We start from the raw sequence: 20,708 nt of genomic DNA, 5'->3' as shown, positions 1-20,708 counted from the left end.
ACACCATCTATTTAGCAAATGCCCTTGTTATCAACAGCAGCCTTTTAAACTCACCTGAGCTAACAGGTATGTGAGCTGGTTACTCTGCTGCGCTTAAAATTTCTTTTTTGGTTTGCTACAATGCCTTTTCTGAAACGTTGTCTCCCTCTGCTGGAACACTGACTTCTTTCATTTAATGCCTGCAGACTATAAAAGAGAAACCAACCCAAAAAGTTTGGTTGATTAGTCTGTGGCATTCTTTTAAACTGTTGCTTATGGCGGTCTCTGTGAGCTTCTCAGTGACATTCAGCCATCCAGGTATCCCGCCTGCAGTAGACGGAATGTGGCAATGGAACGCTGGCTGCGCGTGTCATAATAGGCTCTGAGCCTTTATATACCTGCGCACAGCAGCAGCCACCTTCAGTCTGCTGCTGGACAGCCAGCAGCAGCAGCAGCAGGAGAGGTAATTAATCAGCAACCCTCCTGCTAAGGGTAGACAGCTGCTCGTTCCATCCCCCCCCCCCCCGCCTTAATTGGTTCTCCTCCCTTCCAACGGTGTTGAGGCGGGTGGGAACAGCCGGGGGTTGAGGGTACTGTGCTAAAAGAGGTGGAGTTATGCAGATCTAAAACGCGTGGATTGCAGCAGCAGCAAGCCGAAAAGTGCAGGCATGTGAGGGATCTAGAGGTTGACAGCATGTCTTCTTAACGGGAGTCCAGGTGGCCATCTCCACAAATGGACTTTTCAGAATCCTTGGGTGGCACCGTAGTCGGAAACCAATTCTGGTTATCGCTTCTCGGCCTTTTGGCTAAGATCAAGTGTAGTATCTGTTCTTATCAGTTTAATATCTGATATGTCCCCTATCTGGGGACCATATATTAAATGGATTTTTAGAACAGGGAGATGGAAAAAAAGCTTGCTCTGTCCACTCCACGCATTGACCTGGTATTGCAGTATCTCCAGGACCGGTGCACCCCTTCTTTAATGCAGTTTCTAAAATCAGAAAGAATTGAATTCAATGCTTTTTGTTCATTTTGCTTGTTTGTCGGATTTTGGGATGGACTCTTTGGCTTTGCTTTTCTTCTCCTCATTGGATTTTTCATGTTAAAAGTTGCAGAAGCCAGATGACAAGCTCATTTTGGTTCAACTTCAGCAACTGTGCATTGCATTGCCATGTAATGTAATGTAATGCAATGCTATCTATCTAGCTCTCCCTCTATACTTCCTTTTGGATAAACAGACATATTAGGCAAGCATTTTGGAGCTTTCACCTAAATAACTACAGGTGGTGAGATAAGCTGCACAATATAATTGACCTTTCAGTATATTGTTGCACACACACCATCTATTTAGCAAATGCCCTTGTTATCAACAGCAGCCTTTTAAACTCACCTGAGCTAACAGGTATGTGAGCTGGTTACTCTGCTGCGCTTAAAATTTCTTTTTTGGTTTGCTACAATGCCTTTTCTGAAACGTTGTCTCCCTCTGCTGGAACACTGACTTCTTTCATTTAATGCCTGCAGACTATAAAAGAGAAACCAACCCAAAAAGTTTGGTTGATTAGTCTGTGGCATTCTTTTAAACTGTTGCTTATGGCGGTCTCTGTGAGCTTCTCAGTGACATTCAGCTATCCAGGTATCCCGCCTGCAGTAGACGGAATGTGGCAATGGAACGCTGGCTGCGCGTGTCATAATAGGCTCTGAGCCTTTATATACCTGCGCACAGCAGCAGCCACCTTCAGTCTGCTGCTGGACAGCCAGCATCAGCAGCAGCAGCAGGAGAGGTAATTAATCAGCAACCCTCCTGCTAAGGGTAGACAGCTGCTCGTTCCACCCCCCCCCCCCGCCTTAATTGGTTCTCCTCCCTTCCAACGGTGTTGAGGCGGGTGGGAACAGCCGGGGGTTGAGGGTACTGTGCTAAAAGAGGTGGAGTTATGCAGATCTAAAACGCGTGGATTGCAGCAGCAGCAAGCCGAAAAGTGCGGGCATGTGAGGGATCTAGAGGTTGACAGCATGTCTTCTTAACGGGAGTCCAGGTGGCCATCTCCACAAATGGACTTTTCAGAATCCTTGGGTGGCACCGTAGTCGGAAACCAATTCTGGTTATCGCTTCTCGGCCTTTTGGCTAAGATCAAGTGTAGTATCTGTTCTTATCAGTTTAATATCTGATACGTCCCCTATCTGGGGACCATATATTAAATGGATTTTTAGAACAGGGAGATGGAAAAAGAGCTTGCTCTGTCCACTCCACGCATTGACCTGGTATTGCAGTATCTCCAGGACCGGTGCACCCCTTCTTTAATGCAGTTTCTAAAATCAGAAAGAATTGAATTCAATGCTTTTTGTTCATTTTGCTTGTTTGTCGGATTTTGGGATGGACTCTTTGGCTTTGCTTTTCTTCTCCTCATTGGATTTTTCATGTTAAAAGTTGCAGAAGCCAGATGACAAGCTCATTTTGGTTCAACTTCAGCAACTGTGCATTGCATTGCCATGTAATGTAATGTAATGCAATGCTATCTATCTAGCTCTCCCTCTATACTTCCTTTTGGATAAACAGACATATTAGGCAAGCATTTTGGAGCTTTCACCTAAATAACTACAGGTGGTGAGATAAGCTGCACAATATAATTGACCTTTCAGTATATTGTTGCACACACACCATCTATTTAGCAAATGCCCTTGTTATCAACAGCAGCCTTTTAAACTCACCTGAGCTAACAGGTATGTGAGCTGGTTACTCTGCTGCGCTTAAAATTTCTTTTTTGGTTTGCTACAATGCCTTTTCTGAAACGTTGTCTCCCTCTGCTGGAACACTGACTTCTTTCATTTAATGCCTGCAGACTATAAAAGAGAAACCAACCCAAAAAGTTTGGTTGATTAGTCTGTGGCATTCTTTTAAACTGTTGCTTATGGCGGTCTCTGTGAGCTTCTCAGTGACATTCAGCCATCCAGGTATCCCGCCTGCAGTAGACGGAATGTGGCAATGGAACGCTGGCTGCGCGTGTCATAATAGGCTCTGAGCCTTTATATACCTGCGCACAGCAGCAGCCACCTTCAGTCTGCTGCTGGACAGCCAGCAGCAGCAGCAGCAGGAGAGGTAATTAATCAGCAACCCTCCTGCTAAGGGTAGACAGCTGCTCGTTCCACCCCCCCCCCCGCCTTAATTGGTTCTCCTCCCTTCCAACGGTGTTGAGGCGGGTGGGAACAGCCGGGGGTTGAGGGTACTGTGCTAAAAGAGGTGGAGTTATGCAGATCTAAAACGCGTGGATTGCAGCAGCAGCAAGCCGAAAAGTGCAGGCATGTGAGGGATCTAGAGGTTGACAGCATGTCTTCTTAACGGGAGTCCAGGTGGCCATCTCCACAAATGGACTTTTCAGAATCCTTGGGTGGCACCGTAGTCGGAAACCAATTCTGGTTATCGCTTCTCGGCCTTTTGGCTAAGATCAAGTGTAGTATCTGTTCTTATCAGTTTAATATCTGATACGTCCCCTATCTGGGGACCATATATTAAATGGATTTTTAGAACAGGGAGATGGAAAAAGAGCTTGCTCTGTCCACTCCACGCATTGACCTGGTATTGCAGTATCTCCAGGACCGGTGCACCCCTTCTTTAATGCAGTTTCTAAAATCAGAAAGAATTGAATTCAATGCTTTTTGTTCATTTTGCTTGTTTGTCGGATTTTGGGATGGACTCTTTGGCTTTGCTTTTCTTCTCCTCATTGGATTTTTCATGTTAAAAGTTGCAGAAGCCAGATGACAAGCTCATTTTGGTTCAACTTCAGCAACTGTGCATTGCATTGCCATGTAATGTAATGTAATGCAATGCTATCTATCTAGCTCTCCCTCTATACTTCCTTTTGGATAAACAGACATATTAGGCAAGCATTTTGGAGCTTTCACCTAAATAACTACAGGTGGTGAGATAAGCTGCACAATATAATTGACCTTTCAGTATATTGTTGCACACACACCATCTATTTAGCAAATGCCCTTGTTATCAACAGCAGCCTTTTAAACTCACCTGAGCTAACAGGTATGTGAGCTGGTTACTCTGCTGCGCTTAAAATTTCTTTTTTGGTTTGCTACAATGCCTTTTCTGAAACGTTGTCTCCCTCTGCTGGAACACTGACTTCTTTCATTTAATGCCTGCAGACTATAAAAGAGAAACCAACCCAAAAAGTTTGGTTGATTAGTCTGTGGCATTCTTTTAAACTGTTGCTTATGGCGGTCTCTGTGAGCTTCTCAGTGACATTCAGCCATCCAGGTATCCCGCCTGCAGTAGACGGAATGTGGCAATGGAACGCTGGCTGCGCGTGTCATAATAGGCTCTGAGCCTTTATATACCTGCGCACAGCAGCAGCCACCTTCAGTCTGCTGCTGGACAGCCAGCAGCAGCAGCAGCAGGAGAGGTAATTAATCAGCAACCCTCCTGCTAAGGGTAGACAGCTGCTCGTTCCATCCCCCCCCCCGCCTTAATTGGTTCTCCTCCCTTCCAACGGTGTTGAGGCGGGTGGGAACAGCCGGGGGTTGAGGGTACTGTGCTAAAAGAGGTGGAGTTATGCAGATCTAAAACGCGTGGATTGCAGCAGCAGCAAGCCGAAAAGTGCAGGCATGTGAGGGATCTAGAGGTTGACAGCATGTCTTCTTAACGGGAGTCCAGGTGGCCATCTCCACAAATGGACTTTTCAGAATCCTTGGGTGGCACCGTAGTCGGAAACCAATTCTGGTTATCGCTTCTCGGCCTTTTGGCTAAGATCAAGTGTAGTATCTGTTCTTATCAGTTTAATATCTGATACGTCCCCTATCTGGGGACCATATATTAAATGGATTTTTAGAACAGGGAGATGGAAAAAGAGCTTGCTCTGTCCACTCCACGCATTGACCTGGTATTGCAGTATCTCCAGGACCGGTGCACCCCTTCTTTAATGCAGTTTCTAAAATCAGAAAGAATTGAATTCAATGCTTTTTGTTCATTTTGCTTGTTTGTCGGATTTTGGGATGGACTCTTTGGCTTTGCTTTTCTTCTCCTCATTGGATTTTTCATGTTAAAAGTTGCAGAAGCCAGATGACAAGCTCATTTTGGTTCAACTTCAGCAACTGTGCATTGCATTGCCATGTAATGTAATGTAATGCAATGCTATCTATCTAGCTCTCCCTCTATACTTCCTTTTGGATAAACAGACATATTAGGCAAGCATTTTGGAGCTTTCACCTAAATAACTACAGGTGGTGAGATAAGCTGCACAATATAATTGACCTTTCAGTATATTGTTGCACACACACCATCTATTTAGCAAATGCCCTTGTTATCAACAGCAGCCTTTTAAACTCACCTGAGCTAACAGGTATGTGAGCTGGTTACTCTGCTGCGCTTAAAATTTCTTTTTTGGTTTGCTACAATGCCTTTTCTGAAACGTTGTCTCCCTCTGCTGGAACACTGACTTCTTTCATTTAATGCCTGCAGACTATAAAAGAGAAACCAACCCAAAAAGTTTGGTTGATTAGTCTGTGGCATTCTTTTAAACTGTTGCTTATGGCGGTCTCTGTGAGCTTCTCAGTGACATTCAGCCATCCAGGTATCCCGCCTGCAGTAGACGGAATGTGGCAATGGAACGCTGGCTGCGCGTGTCATAATAGGCTCTGAGCCTTTATATACCTGCGCACAGCAGCAGCCACCTTCAGTCTGCTGCTGGACAGCCAGCAGCAGCAGCAGCAGGAGAGGTAATTAATCAGCAACCCTCCTGCTAAGGGTAGACAGCTGCTCGTTCCACCCCCCCCCCCGCCTTAATTGGTTCTCCTCCCTTCCAACGGTGTTGAGGCAGGTGGGAACAGCCGGGGGTTGAGGGTACTGTGCTAAAAGAGGTGGAGTTATGCAGATCTAAAACGCATGGATTGCAGCAGCAGCAAGCCGAAAAGTGCAGGCATGTGAGGTATCTAGAGGTTGACAGCATGTCTTCTTAACGGGAGTCCAGGTGGCCATCTCCACAAATGGACTTTTCAGAATCCTTGGGTGGCACCGTAGTCGGAAACCAATTCTGGTTATCGCTTCTCGGCCTTTTGGCTAAGATCAAGTGTAGTATCTGTTCTTATCAGTTTAATATCTGATACGTCCCCTATCTGGGGACCATATATTAAATGGATTTTTAGAACAGGGAGATGGAAAAAGAGCTTGCTCTGTCCACTCCACGCATTGACCTGGTATTGCAGGATCTCCAGGACCGGTGCACCCCTTCTTTAATGCAGTTTCTAAAATCAGAAAGAATTGAATTCAATGCTTTTTGTTCATTTTGCTTGTTTGTCGGATTTTGGGATGGACTCTTTGGCTTTGCTTTTCTTCTCCTCATTGGATTTTTCATGTTAAAAGTTGCAGAAGCCAGATGACAAGCTCATTTTGGTTCAACTTCAGCAACTGTGCATTGCATTGCCATGTAATGTAATGTAATGCAATGCTATCTATCTAGCTCTCCCTCTATACTTCCTTTTGGATAAACAGACATATTAGGCAAGCATTTTGGAGCTTTCACCTAAATAACTACAGGTGGTGAGATAAGCTGCACAATATAATTGACCTTTCAGTATATTGTTGCACACACACCATCTATTTAGCAAATGCCCTTGTTATCAACAGCAGCCTTTTAAACTCACCTGAGCTAACAGGTATGTGAGCTGGTTACTCTGCTGCGCTTAAAATTTCTTTTTTGGTTTGCTACAATGCCTTTTCTGAAACGTTGTCTCCCTCTGCTGGAACACTGACTTCTTTCATTTAATGCCTGCAGACTATAAAAGAGAAACCAACCCAAAAAGTTTGGTTGATTAGTCAGTGGCATTCTTTTAAACTGTTGCTTATGGCGGTCTCTGTGAGCTTCTCAGTGACATTCAGCCATCCAGGTATCCCGCCTGCAGTAGACGGAATGTGGCAATGGAACGCTGGCTGCGCGTGTCATAATAGGCTCTGAGCCTTTATATACCTGCGCACAGCAGCAGCCACCTTCAGTCTGCTGCTGGACAGCCAGCAGCAGCAGCAGCAGGAGAGGTAATTAATCAGCAACCCTCCTGCTAAGGGTAGACAGCTGCTCGTTCCACCCCCCCCCCCGCCTTAATTGGTTCTCCTCCCTTCCAACGGTGTTGAGGCGGGTGGGAACAGCCGGGGGTTGAGGGTACTGTGCTAAAAGAGGTGGAGTTATGCAGATCTAAAACGCGTGGATTGCAGCAGCAGCAAGCCGAAAAGTGCAGGCATGTGAGGGATCTAGAGGTTGACAGCATGTCTTCTTAACGGGAGTCCAGGTGGCCATCTCCACAAATGGACTTTTCAGAATCCTTGGGTGGCACCGTAGTCGGAAACCAATTCTGGTTATCGCTTCTCGGCCTTTTGGCTAAGATCAAGTGTAGTATCTGTTCTTATCAGTTTAATATCTGATACGTCCCCTATCTGGGGACCATATATTAAATGGATTTTTAGAACAGGGAGATGGAAAAAGAGCTTGCTCTGTCCACTCCACGCATTGACCTGATATTGCAGTATCTCCAGGACCGGTGCACCCCTTCTTTAATGCAGTTTCTATAATCAGAAAGAATTGAATTCAATGCTTTTTGTTCATTTTGCTTGTTTGTCGGATTTTGGGATGGACTCTTTGGCTTTGCTTTTCTTCTCCTCATTGGATTTTTCATGTTAAAAGTTGCAGAAGCCAGATGACAAGCTCATTTTGGTTCAACTTCAGCAACTGTGCATTGCATTGCCATGTAATGTAATGTAATGCAATGCTATCTATCTAGCTCTCCCTCTATACTTCCTTTTGGATAAACAGACATATTAGGCAAGCATTTTGGAGCTTTCACCTAAATAACTACAGGTGGTGAGATAAGCTGCACAATATAATTGACCTTTCAGTATATTGTTGCACACACACCATCTATTTAGCAAATGCCCTTGTTATCAACAGCAGCCTTTTAAACTCACCTGAGCTAACAGGTATGTGAGCTGGTTACTCTGCTGCGCTTAAAATTTCTTTTTTGGTTTGCTACAATGCCTTTTCTGAAACGTTGTCTCCCTCTGCTGGAACACTGACTTCTTTCATTTAATGCCTGCAGACTATAAAAGAGAAACCAACCCAAAAAGTTTGGTTGATTAGTCTGTGGCATTCTTTTAAACTGTTGCTTATGGCGGTCTCTGTGAGCTTCTCAGTGACATTCAGCCATCCAGGTATCCCGCCTGCAGTAGACGGAATGTGGCAATGGAACGCTGGCTGCGCGTGTCATAATAGGCTCTGAGCCTTTATATACCTGCGCACAGCAGCAGCCACCTTCAGTCTGCTGCTGGACAGCCAGCAGCAGCAGCAGCAGGAGAGGTAATTAATCAGCAACCCTCCTGCTAAGGGTAGACAGCTGCTCGTTCCACCCCCCCCCCGCCTTAATTGGTTCTCCTCCCTTCCAACGGTGTTGAGGCGGGTGGGAACAGCCGGGGGTTGAGGGTACTGTGCTAAAAGAGGTGGAGTTATGCAGATCTATAACGCGTGGATTGCAGCAGCAGCAAGCCGAAAAGTGCAGGCATGTGAGGGATCTAGAGGTTGACAGCATGTCTTCTTAACGGGAGTCCAGGTGGCCATCTCCACAAATGGACTTTTCAGAATCCTTGGGTGGCACCGTAGTCGGAAACCAATTCTGGTTATCGCTTCTCGGCCTTTTGGCTAAGATCAAGTGTAGTATCTGTTCTTATCAGTTTAATATCTGATACGTCCCCTATCTGGGGACCATATATTAAATGGATTTTTAGAACAGGGAGATGGAAAAAGAGCTTGCTCTGTCCACTCCACGCATTGACCTGGTATTGCAGTATCTCCAGGACCGGTGCACCCCTTCTTTAATGCAGTTTCTAAAATCAGAAAGAATTGAATTCAATGCTTTTTGTTCATTTTGCTTGTTTGTCGGATTTTGGGATGGACTCTTTGGCTTTGCTTTTCTTCTCCTCATTGGATTTTTCATGTTAAAAGTTGCAGAAGCCAGATGACAAGCTCATTTTGGTTCAACTTCAGCAACTGTGCATTGCATTGCCATGTAATGTAATGTAATGCAATGCTATCTATCTAGCTCTCCCTCTATACTTCCTTTTGGATAAACAGACATATTAGGCAAGCATTTTGGAGCTTTCACCTAAATAACTACAGGTGGTGAGATAAGCTGCACAATATAATTGACCTTTCAGTATATTGTTGCACACACACCATCTATTTAGCAAATGCCCTTGTTATCAACAGCAGCCTTTTAAACTCACCTGAGCTAACAGGTATGTGAGCTGGTTACTCTGCTGCGCTTAAAATTTCTTTTTTGGTTTGCTACAATGCCTTTTCTGAAACGTTGTCTCCCTCTGCTGGAACACTGACTTCTTTCATTTAATGCCTGCAGACTATAAAAGAGAAACCAACCCAAAAAGTTTGGTTGATTAGTCTGTGGCATTCTTTTAAACTGTTGCTTATGGCGGTCTCTGTGAGCTTCTCAGTGACATTCAGCCATCCAGGTATCCCGCCTGCAGTAGACGGAATGTGGCAATGGAACGCTGGCTGCGCGTGTCATAATAGGCTCTGAGCCTTTATATACCTGCGCACAGCAGCAGCCACCTTCAGTCTGCTGCTGGACAGCCAGCAGCAGCAGCAGCAGGAGAGGTAATTAATCAGCAACCCTCCTGCTAAGGGTAGACAGCTGCTCGTTCCACCCCCCCCCCCCGCCTTAATTGGTTCTCCTCCCTTCCAACGGTGTTGAGGCGGGTGGGAACAGCCGGGGGTTGAGGGTACTGTGCTAAAAGAGGTGGAGTTATGCAGATCTAAAACGCGTGGATTGCAGCAGCAGCAAGCCGAAAATTGCAGGCATGTGAGGGATCTAGAGGTTGACAGCATGTCTTCTTAACGGGAGTCCAGGTGGCCATCTCCACAAATGGACTTTTCAGAATCCTTGGGTGGCACCGTAGTCGGAAACCAATTCTGGTTATCGCTTCTCGGCCTTTTGGCTAAGATCAAGTGTAGTATCTGTTCTTATCAGTTTAATATCTGATACGTCCCCTATCTGGGGACCATATATTAAATGGATTTTTAGAACAGGGAGATGGAAAAAGAGCTTGCTCTGTCCACTCCACGCATTGACCTGGTATTGCAGTATCTCCAGGACCGGTGCACCCCTTCTTTAATGCAGTTTCTAAAATCAGAAAGAATTGAATTCAATGCTTTTTGTTCATTTTGCTTGTTTGTCGGATTTTGGGATGGACTCTTTGGCTTTGCTTTTCTTCTCCTCATTGGATTTTTCATGTTAAAAGTTGCAGAAGCCAGATGACAAGCTCATTTTGGTTCAACTTCAGCAACTGTGCATTGCATTGCCATGTAATGTAATGTAATGCAATGCTATCTATCTAGCTCTCCCTCTATACTTCCTTTTGGATAAACAGACATATTAGGCAAGCATTTTGGAGCTTTCACCTAAATAACTACAGGTGGTGAGATAAGCTGCACAATATAATTGACCTTTCAGTATATTGTTGCACACACACCATCTATTTAGCAAATGCCCTTGTTATCAACAGCAGCCTTTTAAACTCACCTGAGCTAACAGGTATGTGAGCTGGTTACTCTGCTGCGCTTAAAATTTCTTTTTTGGTTTGCTACAATGCCTTTTCTGAAACGTTGTCTCCCTCTGCTGGAACACTGACTTCTTTCATTTAATGCCTGCAGACTATAAAAGAGAAACCAACCCAAAAAGTTTGGTTGATTAGTCTGTGGCATTCTTTTAAACTGTTGCTTATGGCGGTCTCTGTGAGCTTCTCAGTGACATTCAGCCATCCAGGTATCCCGCCTGCAGTAGACGGAATGTGGCAATGGAACGCTGGCTGCGCGTGTCATAATAGGCTCTGAGCCTTTATATACCTGCGCACAGCAGCAGCCACCTTCATTCTGCTGCTGGACAGCCAGCAGCAGCAGCAGCAGGAGAGGTAATTAATCAGCAACCCTCCTGCAAAGGGTAGACAGCTGCTCGTTCCACCCCCCCCCCCCGCCTTAATTGGTTCTCCTCCCTTCCAACGGTGTTGAGGCGGGTGGGAACAGCCGGGGGTTGAGGGTACTGTGCTAAAAGAGGTGGAGTTATGCAGATCTAAAACGCGTGGATTGCAGCAGCAGCAAGCCGAAAAGTGCAGGCATGTGAGGGATCTAGAGGTTGACAGCATGTCTTCTTAACGGGAGTCCAGGTGGCCATCTCCACAAATGGACTTTTCAGAATCCTTGGGTGGCACCGTAGTCGGAAACCAATTCTGGTTATCGCTTCACGGCCTTTTGGCTAAGATCAAGTGTAGTATCTGTTCTTATCAGTTTAATATCTGATACGTCCCCTATCTGGGGACCATATATTAAATGGATTTTTAGAACAGGGAGATGGAAAAAGAGCTTGCTCTGTCCACTCCACGCATTGACCTGGTATTGCAGTATCTCCAGGACCGGTGCACCCCTTCTTTAATGCAGTTTCTAAAATCAGAAAGAATTGAATTCAATGCTTTTTGTTCATTTTGCTTGTTTGTCGGATTTTGGGATGGACTCTTTGGCTTTGCTTTTCTTCTCCTCATTGGATTTTTCATGTTAAAAGTTGCAGAAGCCAGATGACAAGCTCATTTTGGTTCAACTTCAGCAACTGTGCATTGCATTGCCATGTAATGTGTTATGCACACGCCCGGACAGACTGGCGTGTGCGGTTGTAGTGGTTCCACTGGACCATGAACCGGAGAGTGCCTGGAGGGGCGTGACTAAGTATCTGGCCGATCCGACCAAGATGGCACGACGGCATACGACGCCAGTGCACCAGGGAGAAACCGGGCAGAGGGACCAGGTGCTACTCCAGGTCAAACTCCGGACACGGGGGTTGACCCACACAGGGATTACTGGAACAGGCTGGTAGGCTGGCACACAGACTGGTGGGTATAGGCAGGCACGACTGGTATGCAGGCAGGGGGGGTATAGGCAAGCACAGCAAGTGTGCAGACAGGGAGGCACTAGCAGGTAGGAACACAGGCGGGATAGGACCCAGTACACACTGGGACTCAGGAATAATACAGGCAGAGGGGTACAGGCAGGGCAGGACAGGACTGCCGGAGCAGCGGGCAGAAGCAGGGCAGGACAGGACTGCCGGAGCAGCGGGCAGAAGCAGGGCAGGACAGGACTGCCGGAGCAGCGGGCAGAAGCAGGGCAGGACAGGACTGCCGGAGCAGCGGGCAGAAGCAGGGCAGGACAGGACTCTGTTCACACGGAACAGACAGGAAGGGAAAGACAGAGCCAGACACCCACAGGGTACTTGCAGTGAAGTAGCGAGTGGACCACAAACTCACAAACGGGAGTACAGAGACAACAGGCAGGAGTTAGGTACGAGTTCAGACTCTGCAGAAAAAGGAAGGGAACGGACATAGAGGCAAAACAGGTAAAGGATAGGAGAGAGTTCAGACTGGAACTGAGTGTACGGAGGAGACCGACACTGCAGCGGGATACAGGAGCGGGTCTGGGAATACTGCCCCCAGAGAGGCGGGACGAACAGGCAAGGAGCGTGTTCAGACAGGACAGACAAGATACAGGAGCGGGTCTAGGTAATCGGCCCCTAGAAGGCGGGAGGAACAGGCTAGGAGCGTGTTCAGACAGGACAGACAAGATACACAGAAAGGACTCAGTTCAGACACGGGAACAAATACCGCAAAGCAGGAGACATACAGGACTCAGTTCAGACACGGGAGCTGATAAAGCATTAGACATACAGGACACAGTTCAGACACGGGAGCTGATACCGCAAAGCAGGAGACATACAGGACTCAGTTCAGACACGGGAACTAATACCGCAAAGCAGGAGACATACAGGACTCAGTTCAGACACGGGAGCTGATACCGCAAAGCAGGAGACATACAGGACTAAGTTCAGACAGGCCTGGAAATACAGCCTCCAGGAAAGGCAGACAAGGAAACAAAGACGGGACCTGGCACCTTCAGAGTGCAAGCACACACTGAAGGAAACACTATGCTCAGGCAGGGATAGAAGGGAGCTGCTGAGCTATATACCAATTGTCAGACAGCAATAGGCTGAGGACGCACAAGGGGTGTGACCCACAGCAGGTACAAAAAGCAGGAAGTGATCGGGCGCCGCCCTTAAGCAGCAGAGACAGACACAAACAGACAGCATGGAGGGAAGCCAGAGAGACATTCTGGACAGGAGATCAAGTGCGCGCTCCTGCACAGTGGGAGATGGACCACTATGCAAGGACGCCGCCAGGTATGTTACAGTACCTCCCCCCTTACGCCCCCTCTTCTTCAGGCCTGCCAGAATCTTCCGCAGGGAATTCGAGGACCAGTCGTTCACTGGGTTGGAGGGGGACAGAGACTTGAGGGTAATCTCTGCTTCGAGGTACATCTTGTCAAGCTCACAGGAAAAAATAGACGGGTTATCAGGTACATAATGAGGAAAAGTCACTGTCTCTTTGTTATCTGGTGGTACCCCGGAGGATTCAGGAAACAACTGGAGGTCCTCCGCCGGGTCAGAAGAGTGCAGAGGCTCAGAGAAAACAACTGCTTCAGAGTACACTAGGTCGGACTCACTGGAGGAAGCAGGCGAGGTATCGGGTACCGAGTATAGGAAAGTCTCTGTCCATTCACCACCAGGTGGCACCCCGAAGGGTTCTGAACACAACTGGAGGTCCTCCGCCTGGTCGGAGTGGTGTAGAGACTCGGGAGTAACCTCTGCTTCGGAGTACACTAGGTTGGACTCACTGGACGAAGCGAGCGAGGTATCAGGTACAGAGTATAGGAGAGTCTCTGTCCTTTCGCTACCAGGTAGCACCCCGAAGGGTTCAGGAGAAAACTGGAGATCCTCCGCCTGGTCGGAGGGGTGTAGAGACTCGGGGGTAACTACCACTTTGGGGTACCCATTGTCAGGCTCACAGGACGAAGCGGACAAAGTATTGAGTACCGGGTGTAGAGAAGTCTCTCTCCATTTGTCATCGAGAGGTATCCCGGAGGATTCTGGAGGCAACAGGGGATCCTCCGCCAGGTAGTAGAGGTGCACAGACTCTGAGGTAACCACAGCTTTGGAGCATCCTTGGACATGCACACCGGTTAAAGAGAGAGAAGCAACTGATGCCGGGTGCAGGAAGTTCTCCTGTGTGGAGTCTGGATGGGCAGAAGTCTCTTCGGGCAGGAGAACTGGTGCACTACCCACGCACATTACCCATTGGGGTTTCTCCGGGATACAGGGAGATGAAGCTTCAGTAGGGACTTCAAGGTTGGGGTCAGGAGGTCTCAGGGAGGACAGACCCTGGCGTGACGGCTTGCCTCTAAGTCTAGCACGTCTGGACTGCCTCTTGAGGTTGAGAGAAGTATTCCGGAAAGCGTAGTCACCCTGTGAGGATTCTGGGTGGGCAGTAGTCTCATTGGGCTGGAGGACTATTGCGCTACCCACACACATTACCCATCGGGGCTGCTCCGGGATATTGGGAGGTGAAGCTTCAGCAGGAGCCTCCGGGTTAGGATCATCGAAGACCATTAGAAAGGCCACCAGGAAGGCCATTAGGTCCAGGAGGATCGGATCCTGTGTTTCATATAGGGGGTTGATCCATTCCAAGGCATCACCCGCCAGGTAAGACATAATAAAGGCCACTTTAGCCCAATCGGAAGGAAAAGAGAGAGGGTAGGCCTTAAAGTGTAGCATGCATTGCTCCACAAATGCACGACACTGTCTTGGATCCCCATAGTAACGTGGCGGATCCGCAGGAACGAGAGCTGATAGATCCATCTGGACGGTGCGTAATTCGCCTGGAACTCAGCTAAGGGAAAAAAAATTTATTTATTTATTTTAATGCATGTATTCGCTGGAAAAACTTCTCAGAGAGCGAAGGCCGTGGGGCTCAACGGGAACCATGGCCTGAGCATGCTGTTATGCACACGCCCGGACAGACTGGCGTGTGCGGTTGTAGTGGTTCCACTGGACCATGAACCGGAGAGTGCCTGGAGGGGCGTGACTAAGTATCTGGCCGATCCGACCAAGATGGCACGACGGCATACGACGCCAGTGCACCAGGGAGAAACCGGGCAGAGGGACCAGGTGCTACTCCAGGTCAAACTCCGGACACGGGGGTTGACCCACACAGGGATTACTGGAACAGGCTGGTAGGCTGGCACACAGACTGGTGGGTATAGGCAGGCACGACTGGTATGCAGGCAGGGGGGGTACAGGCAAGCACAGCAAGAGTGCAGACAGGGAGGCACTAGCAGGTAGGAACACAGGCGGGATAGGACCCAGTACACACTGGGACTCAGGAATAATACAGGCAGAGGGGTACAGGCAGGGCAGGACAGGACTGCCGGAGCAGCGGGCAGAAGCAGGGCAGGACAGGACTGCCGGAGCAGCGGGCAGAAGCAGGGCAGGACAGGACTGCCGGAGCAGCGGGCAGAAGCAGGGCAGGACAGGACTGCCGGAGCAGCGGGCAGAAGCAGGGCAGGACAGGACTCTGTTCACACGGAACAGACAGGAAGGGAAAGACAGAGCCAGACACCCACAGGGTACTTGCAGTGAAGTAGCGAGTGGACCACAAACTCACAAACGGGAGTACAGAGACAACAGGCAGGAGTTAGGTACGAGTTCAGACTCTGCAGAAAAAGGAAGGGAACGGACATAGAGGCAAAACAGGTAAAGGATAGGAGAGAGTTCAGACTGGAACTGAGTGTACGGAGGAGACCGACACTGCAGCGGGATACAGGAGCGGGTCTGGGAATACTGCCCCCAGAGAGGCGGGACGAACAGGCAAGGAGCGTGTTCAGACAGGACAGACAAGATACAGGAGCGGGTCTAGGTAATCGGCCCCTAGAAGGCGGGAGGAACAGGCTAGGAGCGTGTTCAGACAGGACAGACAAGATACACAGAAAGGACTCAGTTCAGACACGGGAACAAATACCGCAAAGCAGGAGACATACAGGACTCAGTTCAGACACGGGAGCTGATAAAGCAGGAGACATACAGGACACAGTTCAGACACGGGAGCTGATACCGCAAAGCAGGAGACATACAGGACTCAGTTCAGACACGGGAACTAATACCGCAAAGCAGGAAACATACAGGACTCAGTTCAGACACGGGAGCTGATACCGCAAAGCAGGAGACATACAGGACTAAGTTCAGACAGGCCTGGAAATACAGCCTCCAGGAAAGGCAGACAAGGAAACAAAGACAGGACCTGGCACCTTCAGAGTGCAAGCACACACTGAAGGAAACACTATGCTCAGGCAGGGATAGAAGGGAGCTGCTGAGCTATATACCAAGTGTCAGACAGCAATAGGCTGAGGACGCACAAGGGGTGTGACCCACAGCAGGTACAAAAAGCAGGAAGTGATCGGGCGCCGCCCTTAAGCAGCAGAGACAGACACAAACAGACAGCATGGAGGGAAGCCAGAGAGACATTCTGGACAGGAGATCAAGTGCGCGCTCCTGCACAGTGGGAGATGGACCACTATGCAAGGACGCCGCCAGGTATGTTACATAATGTAATGTAATGCAATGCTATCTATCTAGCTCTCCCTCTATACTTCCTTTTGGATAAACAGACATATTAGGCAAGCATTTTGGAGCTTTCACCTAAATAACTACAGGTGGTGAGATAAGCTGCACAATATAATTGACCTTTCAGTATATTGTTGCACACACACCATCTATTTAGCAAATGCCCTTGTTATCAACAGCAGCCTTTTAAACTCACCTGAGCTAACAGGTATGTGAGCTGGTTACTCTGCTGCGCTTAAAATTTCTTTTTTGGTTTGCTACAATGCCTTTTCTGAAACGTTGTCTCCCTCTGCTGGAACACTGACTTCTTTCATTTAATGCCTGCAGACTATAAAAGAGAAACCAACCCAAAAAGTTTGGTTGATTAGTCTGTGGCATTCTTTTAAACTGTTGCTTATGGCGGTCTCTGTGAGCTTCTCAGTGACATTCAGCCATCCAGGTATCCCGCCTGCAGTAGACGGAATGTGGCAATGGAACGCTGGCTGCGCGTGTCATAATAGGCTCTGAGCCTTTATATACCTGCGCACAGCAGCAGCCACCTTCAGTCTGCTGCTGGACAGCCAGCAGCAGCAGCAGCAGGAGAGGTAATTAATCAGCAACCCTCCTGCTAAGGCTAGACAGCTGCTCGTTCCACCCCCCCCCCCCCCGCCTTAATTGGTTCTCCTCCCTTCCAACGGTGTTGAGGCGGGTGGGAACAGCCGGGGGTTGAGGGTACTGTGCTAAAAGAGGTGGAGTTATGCAGATCTAAAACGCGTGGATTGCAGCAGCAGCAAGCCGAAAAGTGCAGGCATGTGAGGGATCTAGAGGTTGACAGCATGTCTTCTTAACGGGAGTCCAGGTGGCCATCTCCACAAATGGACTTTTCAGAATCCTTGGGTGGCACCGTAGTCGGAAACCAATTCTGGTTATCGCTTCTCGGCCTTTTGGCTAAGATCAAGTGTAGTATCTGTTCTTATCAGTTTAATATCTGATACGTCCCCTATCTGGGGACCATATATTAAATGGATTTTTAGAACAGGGAGATGGAAAAAGAGCTTGCTCTGTCCACTCCACGCATTGACCTGGTATTGCAGTATCTCCAGGACCGGTGCACCCCTTCTTTAATGCAGTTTCTAAAATCAGAAAGAATTGAATTCAATGCTTTTTGTTCATTTTGCTTGTTTGTCGGATTTTGGGATGGACTCTTTGGCTTTGCTTTTCTTCTCCTCATTGGATTTTTCATGTTAAAAGTTGCAGAAGCCAGATGACAAGCTCATTTTGGTTCAACTTCAGCAACTGTGCATTGCATTGCCATGTAATGTAATGTAATGCAATGCTATCTATCTAGCTCTCCCTCTATACTTCCTTTTGGATAAACAGACATATTAGGCAAGCATTTTGGAGCTTTCACCTAAATAACTACAGGTGGTGAGATAAGCTGCACAATATAATTGACCTTTCAGTATATTGTTGCACACACACCATCTATTTAGCAAATGCCCTTGTTATCAACAGCAGCCTTTTAAACTCACCTGAGCTAACAGGTATGTGAGCTGGTTACTCTGCTGCGCTTAAAATTTCTTTTTTGGTTGGCTACAATGCCTTTTCTGAAACGTTGTCTCCCTCTGCTGGAACACTGACTTCTTTCATTTAATGCCTGCAGACTATAAAAGAGAAACCAACCCAAAAAGTTTGGTTGATTAGTCTGTGGCATTCTTTTAAACTGTTGCTTATGGCGGTCTCTGTGAGCTTCTCAGTGACATTCAGCCATCCAGGTATCCCGCCTGCAGTAGACGGAATGTGGCAATGGAACGCTGGCTGCGCGGGTCATAATAGGCTCTGAGCCTTTATATACCTGCGCACAGCAGCAGCCACCTTCAGTCTGCTGCTGGACAGCCAGCAGCAGCAGCAGCAGGAGAGGTAATTAATCAGCAACCCTCCTGCTAAGGGTAGACAGCTGCTCGTTCCACCCCCCCCCGCCTTAATTGGTTCTCCTCCCTTCCAACGGTGTTGAGGCGGGTGGGAACAGCCGGGGGTTGAGGGTACTGTGCTAAAAGAGGTGGAGTTATGCAGATCTAAAACGCGTGGATTGCAGCAGCAGCAAGCCGAAAAGTGCAGGCATGTGAGGGATCTAGAGGTTGACAGCATGTCTTCTTAACGGGAGTCCAGGTGGCCATCTCCACAAATGGACTTTTCAGAATCCTTGGGTGGCACCGTAGTCGGAAACCAATTCTGGTTATCGCTTCTCGGCCTTTTGGCTAAGATCAAGTGTAGTATCTGTTCTTATCAGTTTAATATCTGATACGTCCCCTATCTGGGGACCATATATTAAATGGATTTTTAGAACAGGGAGATGGAAAAAGAGCTTGCTCTGTCCACTCCACGCATTGACCTGGTATTGCAGTATCTCCAGGACCGGTGCACCCCTTCTTTAATGCAGTTTCTAAAATCAGAAAGAATTGAATTCAATGCTTTTTGTTCATTTTGCTTGTTTGTCGGATTTTGGGATGGACTCTTTGGCTTTGCTTTTCTTCTCCTCATTGGATTTTTCATGTTAAAAGTTGCAGAAGCCAGATGACAAGCTCATTTTGGTTCAACTTCAGCAACTGTGCATTGCATTGCCATGTAATGTAATGTAATGCAATGCTATCTATCTAGCTCTCCCTCTATACTTCCTTTTGGATAAACAGACATATTAGGCAAGCATTTTGGAGCTTTCACCTAAATAACTACAGGTGGTGAGATAAGCTGCACAATATAATTGACCTTTCAGTATATTGTTGCACACACACCATCTATTTAGCAAATGCCCTTGTTATCAACAGCAGCCTTTTAAACTCACCTGAGCTAACAGGTATGTGAGCTGGTTACTCTGCTGCGCTTAAAATTTCTTTTTTGGTTTGCTACAATGCCTTTTCTGAAACGTTGTCTCCCTCTGCTGGAACACTGACTTCTTTCATTTAATGCCTGCAGACTATAAAAGAGAAACCAACCCAAAAAGTTTGGTTGATTAGTCTGTGGCATTCTTTTAAACTGTTGCTTATGGCGGTCTCTGTGAGCTTCTCAGTGACATTCAGCCATCCAGGTATCCCGCCTGCAGTAGACGGAATGTGGCAATGGAACGCTGGCTGTGCGTGTCATAATAGGCTCTGAGCCTTTATATACCTGCGCACAGCAGCAGCCACCTTCAGTCTGCTGCTGGACAGCCAGCAGCAGCAGCAGGAGAGGTAATTAATCAGCAACCCTCCTGCTAAGGGTAGACAGCTGCTCGTTCCACCCCCCCCCCCGCCTTAATTGGTTCTCCTCCCTTCCAACGGTGTTGAGGCGGGTGGGAACAGCCGGGGGTTGAGGGTACTGTGCTAAAAGAGGTGGAGTTATGCAGATCTAAAACGCGTGGATTGCAGCAGCAGCAAGCCGAAAAGTGCAGGCATGTGAGGGATCTAGAGGTTGACAGCATGTCTTCTTAACGGGAGTCCAGGTGGCCATCTCCACAAATGGACTTTTCAGAATCCTTGGGTGGCACCGTAGTCGGAAACCAATTCTGGTTATCGCTTCTCGGCCTTTTGGCTAAGATCAAGTGTAGTATCTGTTCTTATCAGTTTAATATCTGATACGTCCCCTATCTGGGGACCATATATTAAATGGATTTTTAGAACAGGGAGATGGAAAAAGAGCTTGCTCTGTCCACTCCACGCATTGACCTGGTATTGCAGTATCTCCAGGACCGGTGCACCCCTTCTTTAATGCAGTTTCTAAAATCAGAAAGAATTGAATTCAATGCTTTTTGTTCATTTTGCTTGTTTGTCGGATTTTGGGATGGACTCTTTGGCTTTGCTTTTCTTCTCCTCATTGGATTTTTCATGTTAAAAGTTGCAGAAGCCAGATGACAAGCTCATTTTGGTTCAACTTCAGCAACTGTGCATTGCATTGCCATGTAATGTGTTATGCACACGCCCGGACAGACTGGCGTGTGCGGTTGTAGTGGTTCCACTGGACCATGAACCGGAGAGTGCCTGGAGGGGCGTGACTAAGTATCTGGCCGATCCGACCAAGATGGCACGACGGCATACGACGCCAGTGCACCAGGGAGAAACCGGGCAGAGGGACCAGGTGCTACTCCAGGTCAAACTCCGGACACGGGGGTTGACCCACACAGGGATTACTGGAACAGGCTGGTAGGCTGGCACACAGACTGGTGGGTA

The 20,708-nt window shown here is 47.8% G+C and overlaps 12 non-coding genes across 12 annotated transcripts; all 12 read left to right on the top strand.

Annotated features, from left to right (window-relative positions):
- The first annotated feature begins 765 nt into the window (after positions 1-765).
- LOC141210123 (U2 spliceosomal RNA) lies at positions 766-956 on the top strand. Its single transcript, XR_012280301.1, has one exon. It is a non-coding gene; the product is annotated as a U2 spliceosomal RNA (small nuclear RNA).
- Positions 957-2,081: 1,125 nt separating this feature from the next.
- Positions 2,082-2,272, top strand: LOC141209966 (U2 spliceosomal RNA). Its single transcript, XR_012280150.1, has one exon. It is a non-coding gene; the product is annotated as a U2 spliceosomal RNA (small nuclear RNA).
- Positions 2,273-3,393: 1,121 nt separating this feature from the next.
- Positions 3,394-3,584, top strand: LOC141209954 (U2 spliceosomal RNA). The gene has a single exon (XR_012280139.1). It is a non-coding gene; the product is annotated as a U2 spliceosomal RNA (small nuclear RNA).
- A 1,121-nt stretch (positions 3,585-4,705) lies between these two features.
- On the top strand, positions 4,706-4,896 carry LOC141209943 (U2 spliceosomal RNA). The gene has a single exon (XR_012280128.1). It is a non-coding gene; the product is annotated as a U2 spliceosomal RNA (small nuclear RNA).
- Positions 4,897-6,017: 1,121 nt separating this feature from the next.
- On the top strand, positions 6,018-6,208 carry LOC141210084 (U2 spliceosomal RNA). The gene has a single exon (XR_012280263.1). It is a non-coding gene; the product is annotated as a U2 spliceosomal RNA (small nuclear RNA).
- A 1,121-nt stretch (positions 6,209-7,329) lies between these two features.
- On the top strand, positions 7,330-7,520 carry LOC141210294 (U2 spliceosomal RNA). Its single transcript, XR_012280467.1, has one exon. It is a non-coding gene; the product is annotated as a U2 spliceosomal RNA (small nuclear RNA).
- Positions 7,521-8,640: 1,120 nt separating this feature from the next.
- LOC141209931 (U2 spliceosomal RNA) lies at positions 8,641-8,831 on the top strand. Its single transcript, XR_012280117.1, has one exon. It is a non-coding gene; the product is annotated as a U2 spliceosomal RNA (small nuclear RNA).
- Positions 8,832-9,953: 1,122 nt separating this feature from the next.
- LOC141209920 (U2 spliceosomal RNA) lies at positions 9,954-10,144 on the top strand. Its single transcript, XR_012280106.1, has one exon. It is a non-coding gene; the product is annotated as a U2 spliceosomal RNA (small nuclear RNA).
- Positions 10,145-11,266: 1,122 nt separating this feature from the next.
- LOC141210286 (U2 spliceosomal RNA) lies at positions 11,267-11,457 on the top strand. The gene has a single exon (XR_012280459.1). It is a non-coding gene; the product is annotated as a U2 spliceosomal RNA (small nuclear RNA).
- A 5,977-nt stretch (positions 11,458-17,434) lies between these two features.
- LOC141209908 (U2 spliceosomal RNA) lies at positions 17,435-17,625 on the top strand. Its single transcript, XR_012280095.1, has one exon. It is a non-coding gene; the product is annotated as a U2 spliceosomal RNA (small nuclear RNA).
- A 1,119-nt stretch (positions 17,626-18,744) lies between these two features.
- Positions 18,745-18,935, top strand: LOC141209895 (U2 spliceosomal RNA). Its single transcript, XR_012280083.1, has one exon. It is a non-coding gene; the product is annotated as a U2 spliceosomal RNA (small nuclear RNA).
- Positions 18,936-20,053: 1,118 nt separating this feature from the next.
- Positions 20,054-20,244, top strand: LOC141209884 (U2 spliceosomal RNA). Its single transcript, XR_012280072.1, has one exon. It is a non-coding gene; the product is annotated as a U2 spliceosomal RNA (small nuclear RNA).
- The last annotated feature ends 464 nt before the right edge of the window (positions 20,245-20,708 follow it).

This window comes from Phyllobates terribilis, unplaced genomic scaffold (assembly GCF_046119375.1).
Source record: "Phyllobates terribilis strain yellow unplaced genomic scaffold, ASM4611937v1 Scaffold_169__1_contigs__length_4117513, whole genome shotgun sequence".
Taxonomy (NCBI): Eukaryota; Metazoa; Chordata; class Amphibia; order Anura; family Dendrobatidae; genus Phyllobates; species Phyllobates terribilis.
The sequence above is the reverse complement of the archived record's forward strand: the minus strand, read 5'-3'. Positions and strand labels throughout refer to the sequence as shown.